Genomic DNA, 5,746 nt, shown 5'->3' with positions numbered 1-5,746 from the left:
CCCGGCCGGAGCCGCCGCGCCCCGCCTCCGGCACCTCGCCCCGGCCACCCCGACCGGCGCCGTCCCCGGCCTCCCCGGTCTCCTCCCTTGTCCCCGGAGATCGCCCGACCTCGCCGGAGCCCGACCCGCCTCGATCCACACCGCTCGGATCTAGATCCTCAAGGTTGATCTCGAAAATTCCACCAAGTCCCCAAATATTTTTGCATAATGTTGACCTATTCATCGCATCATATCTTCGTGCATACTGCTCCATTTCATGCGTGTAATATGTCAAATTGTCGTCTCAACGAGTACTTCATTTCATTCCATTGCATCATGTTCATTTGAGTCCATCTTGATGCCCGAATCATCGTTGCAAGAGTGTTATATGATGTTGTCTGCTGTGTGTTAACAGAACATGCTCATTTGTCATTTTTGCCATATTTGATGTGTGCATCCTATGAGGTTGATGTCTACATGTGTTTTGATCTATGCCATGCCATATTTACGGAAATGCTTACCATGTATTTTTGTGATCTCTATGGTGACTAGCACAAGCATGCAAACTAGGCTTCGTGATGTTGCTGATTTTAGTCCCTCTTCTGCTGTTATTTTGATTCCATGTAAACTTGATGCTAGAGAGAGATCCAAGCATATTTTGAGATACTTCAGTAAGGATGTTTTGAACATATGGTTGTTCTATAGCCATTCATGCCCCTGTTTGTAATTATGGAGTAGTCTAGAATGTCATTTTTGTGCTCTACTTTTGCTACAAAATTTTTCCTGGCAGATTGTTTACATGTTATTCAATTTTGCCAAGGTTGTTGTAGTTGATCCTTGCATGCTATGAACTTGTTCTTGCCTTGGTTTGTTTCATAAACATGTCTTCTTGCTGATGCTATGCTTATCTTGTCATGCAATTACTTGTGGTGAGTGAATCGAGCTTGTTTAGTAGGGTACTTGCTGTTACTGTTTTGCTAGGCTGAATCTGTTATTTCGTGATGCTATGTAAACCTGCTGCTACAAGTCATTCTATGCATAATCTGGAGATGTTCACTAAGGGTTTTTTGTTCTACATGTCATGCTCTATCCATCCATGCCCATGGTTGCATTTATAGCCTGCTGTAGCTTGTTGTAATCTTGCTCCAAAGTTGCTAAATAATGTTGCTGTCAGCCTGTTAACATTAAGTTCAGTTGTTGCCATGATTGTTGTTAGTGATCCATGCACCCTATGGTCTTGCTCTTGCCATGCTTAGCTTCATAAATATGCCTTTTTTACTGTTGGTTGCCTTTCCATGCCATTTATTGCTCTGTGGTGAGTGGTACAAGCTCACCAACATGCCTACTTATCGTTGTTCCTGCCATGTTTAAATCTGTAATATAACTTGCCATGTTTACATGGGTGCCATCATATTTTCTGATCCTTTTTGGCTCATGGTCAGTAAAGGACTTTTGTTCTATGGGTTTAGTAGATTCATGCCATGCCATTTTTTGCCATGATAAGTTCCTGTAACATGTTGTTTGATAGCTCTAAACATTGCAACCTGATGTTATTTTCTGCAAAGTCTGAACTGTTATTATTTGCAATCTTGCCATGTGTGTTTGAGCATGTTCTAGTGATTTCTGGAGATAGCTCAGTGTTCATGTTTTGTTATGCTTTACCTGTAAATCATGTCCATGCCTTTTGTTTTCATATTGTGGTACTGTAGCATGTTGTTTTGATGCTTGCAATATGCCTAGTTGCTGTTTTGGACAGCTTGTCCTTTAAACTTGTTTCATGTGTGTGTGTGTTGAACCGTTGCTCCGTTTTGAGTGTGCTCTATATGAAACTTGCTTAGATTTGCATGTAGCTTCATATTATCATGTTGCATCCATTGTTGTTAGTGATCCATGCACCCTATGGTCTTGCTCTTGCCATGCTTAGCTTCATAAATATGCCTTTTTTACTGTTGGTTGCCTTTCCATGCCATTTATTGCTCTGTGGTGAGTGGTACAAGCTCACCAACATGCCTACTTATCGTTGTTCCTGCCATGTTTAAATCTGTAATATAACTTGCCATGTTTACATGGGTGCCATCATATTTTCTGATCCTTTTTGGCTCATGGTCAGTAAAGGACTTTTGTTCTATGGGTTTAGTAGATTCATGCCATGCCATTTTTTGCCATGATAAGTTCCTGTAACATGTTGTTTGATAGCTCTAAACATTGCAACCTGATGTTATTTTCTGCAAAGTCTGAACTGTTATTATTTGCAATCTTGCCATGTGTGTTTGAGCATGTTCTAGTGATTTCTGGAGATAGCTCAGTGTTCATGTTTTGTTATGCTTTACCTGTAAATCATGTCCATGCCTTTTGTTTTCATATTGTGGTACTGTAGCATGTTGTTTTGATGCTTGCAATATGCCTAGTTGCTGTTTTGGACAGCTTGTCCTTTAAACTTGTTTCATGTGTGTGTGTGTTGAACCGTTGCTCCGTTTTGAGTGTGCTCTATATGAAACTTGCTTAGATTTGCATGTAGCTTCATATTATCATGTTGCATCCATGTTTTGAGGTTTTTCTTGATGTTTGAATGCATTTTGCATCAATGCCATGTTTAACTTGTTTTGCTCATATCTTCTAGGCCGTAGCTCCGAACTAAATGATCTTTATATGTAACTTGACTAGAATCTCGTGTAGATCATCTTTGTGCATCTTAACTTGCTGTTTAATAACTTGAACATAATGTTTATTCAGATCTGGACCAATTTCGAAACTTGCATATGAGGACTTACCGGAATTGTTATATGTTGTTCCCGGCCTCATTTAAACTTGCCTTGATGTGTTGCTCTTGTTTTGCATCATCTCTTGCCATGAGTAGCTTCATGTAGTATTGTCTTGCATCATGCTTGGTTTAGCATCATGTCTTGTATATGTGTGGTGTGTTTACTATGTTGTGTGCTTCTTCTCGATAGTTCCCGTTTCGTTGCGATCGTGAGGATTCGTTCGTCTACGCTTGGTTCGGCTTCATCCGTTCGACTTCTTTAAGGACTCGTTCTTCTTCCTTGCGGGATTTCAGGCAAGATGACCGCTACCCTGGATCTCACTACGATCATTGCTATGCTAGTTGCTTCGTTCTATCGCTTTGCTGCGCTACCTATCACCTGTTTATCAAGCCTCCCATATTGCCATGAACCTCTAACCTTTGACACCTTTCCTATGCAAACCGTTGTTTGGATATGTTACCGGTTTTGCTCAGCCCCTCTTATAGCGTTGCTAGTTGCAGGTGAAGTTGAATATTACTCCATGGTGGACAGGATTTTGTTGGGATATCACAATATCTCTTATATTATTATTAATGCATCTATATACTTGGTAAAGGGTGGAAGACTCGGCCTTATGCCTGGTGTTTTGTTCCACTCTTGCCGCCCTAGTTTCCGTCATACTGGTGTTATGTTCCCGGATTTTGCGTTCCTTACGCGGTTGGGTGATTTATGGGACCCCCTTGACAGTTCGCTTTGAATAAAACTCCTCCAGCAAGGCCCAACCTTGGTTTTACCATTTGCCTCACCACCACCTATACCTTTCCCTTGGGTCGGCCAACCCGAGGGTCATCTTTATTTTTAGCCCCCCCGAGCCAGTGCTTGTCTAAGTGTTGGTCCGAACCGGGCAGACTGTGGGGCCACCTCGGGGCAACTCGAAGGATGGTTTTACTCGTAGGCTGACCTATTCGGTGTTTGCCTGAGAACGAGATATGTGCAGCTCCTATCGGGATTGTCGGTGCATCGGGCGGCTTTGCTGGCCTTGTTTTACCATTGTCGAAATGTCTTGTAAACCAGGATTCCGAGTCTGGTCGGGTCTTCTTGGGAGAAGGAATATCCTTCATTGATCGCGAGAGCTTATCATGGGCTAAGTTGGGACACCCCTGCAGGGTATAATCTTTCGAAAGCCGTGCCTGCGGTTATAGGCAGATGGGAATTTGTTAATGTCCGGTTGTAGATAACTTGACACCAGATCCGAATTAAAACGCATCAACCGCGTGTGTAGCCGTGATGGTTTCTTTTTGGCGGAGTCCGGGAAGTGAACACGGTCTTTGGGTTATGTTTGGCGTAAGTAGGAGTTCAGGATCACTTCTTGATCATTGCTAGCTTCACGACCGTTCTGCTTGCTCTCTTCTCGCTCTTATTTGCGTATGTTAGCCACCATATATGCTTAGTCGCTTCTGCAGCCTCACCACTTTACCCCTTCCTTTCCCTTTGAGCTTTGCTAGTCTCGATACCCATGGTAATGGGATTGCTGAGTCCTCGTGGCTCACAGATTACTACAACAACAGTTGCAGGTGCAGGTTTCACGATGATCATGACGCGAGAGCGATGTTTGCTTGTGTCGGTGTCAAAACCGGCGGATCTCGGGTAGGGGGTCCCAAGCAGTGCGTCTTAGGATCAATGGTAACAAGAGGCAAGGGACACGATGTTTTACCCAGGTTCGGGCCCTCTTGATGGAGGTAAAACCCTACGTCCTGCTTGATTAATATTGATGATGTGTGTTACAAGAGTGGATCTACCACGAGATCAAGGAGGCTAAACCCTAGAAGCTAGCCTATGGCATGATTGTTGTTGTATATCTCTATCGACTAGCCTGGCCCCAGTTTATATAATGCACCAGAGGCCTAGGATAACAAGAGTCCTAGCCGAATACGCCAGTGGGGGGGGGAGTCCTTGTCTTGATCGCCAAGTCTTGTGGATTCTTCCTTGTATGCGGCAACTGTCCAGACTGGCCCATGAGTATACAGCCATGGGGATCCTCGGCCCAATCCACCTGATCGGGAGACGACGTGGTGAGTACCCCCTAGTCCAGGACACCGTCAGTAGCTCCCTGAACCGGTCTTCAAGTTAGGGACGCTCCTCGATTCTTCCGAACTGTTCTTCATCCTCGGTTGCCGGTCTTGAAAACTGGTTCAACAAATCTTCTGATCTTCTATCTTGAGGATCGCCGAAATGCATTCGACGATTTTACACGTTGGTTATCCGAGGAGCCCCTTTAAGTTTACGGCCTTTATCAATTCCTTGTTATTTTTATGCCATGCCTCGGGTTTGAGGTTGTTCCCGGGTGGCAACGTCCTCTTGCGTTCGAGCTCCAATGTCGGACTGCATTCGATGTATCTTTTGCAGCCGAGCACCAATGCCGGACTGCTTCCCAGCTCTAACGCCGGACTATGTATCCGATCTCCAACGCCAGATGGTATCCGAGCTCCAACACCGGACTATGTATCCGAGGTGTCGTAAATCACCTTGGTTCAAAGAAGGTTGAAGGAGTTTAGCCGAGCTTAATGCCGGAAGTGCCCTCTATGGAGCCAGCCACTAGCGCCCGAGCTTTACGCCGGACTGCTTCTGAGGTGGTGCACCACCCCGAATGTGGGCCGATTTTTGTCAATATTTTTGATTGGTGCCAGTAGCCTTCAAGGTGGGTTTCGGTCTAAAACCCGAGATGCACATGAAGGATGACATAAGAGCGCTGATCCCCGTAGCCGCTGAGACTCATGTTGATTTGCAAAATCGGTCTGAGGATCAAGTCCTAGCTCGGCAGAATACTTCGGGACACAAAAAGCGGCGTGCTCAGTCCTCGAGACTCAGGTTGGGTGCGGCCGACCAACCTGAGGATCAAAATCTCCTCGGAAACTGTATTGCACTTAAAATTTTCTGCATAGAACAGTCAATGCAGTAGCCCCCAAGACATTGGTCGGGTGGCAACACCAGATCAGGGGATCCATGTGCCCCTTTAATATTTGTGA

Source organism: Triticum aestivum, chromosome 1B, assembly GCF_018294505.1.
Source record: "Triticum aestivum cultivar Chinese Spring chromosome 1B, IWGSC CS RefSeq v2.1, whole genome shotgun sequence".
Taxonomy (NCBI): Eukaryota; Viridiplantae; Streptophyta; class Magnoliopsida; order Poales; family Poaceae; genus Triticum; species Triticum aestivum.
Note: the sequence above shows the minus strand (reverse complement) of the source record.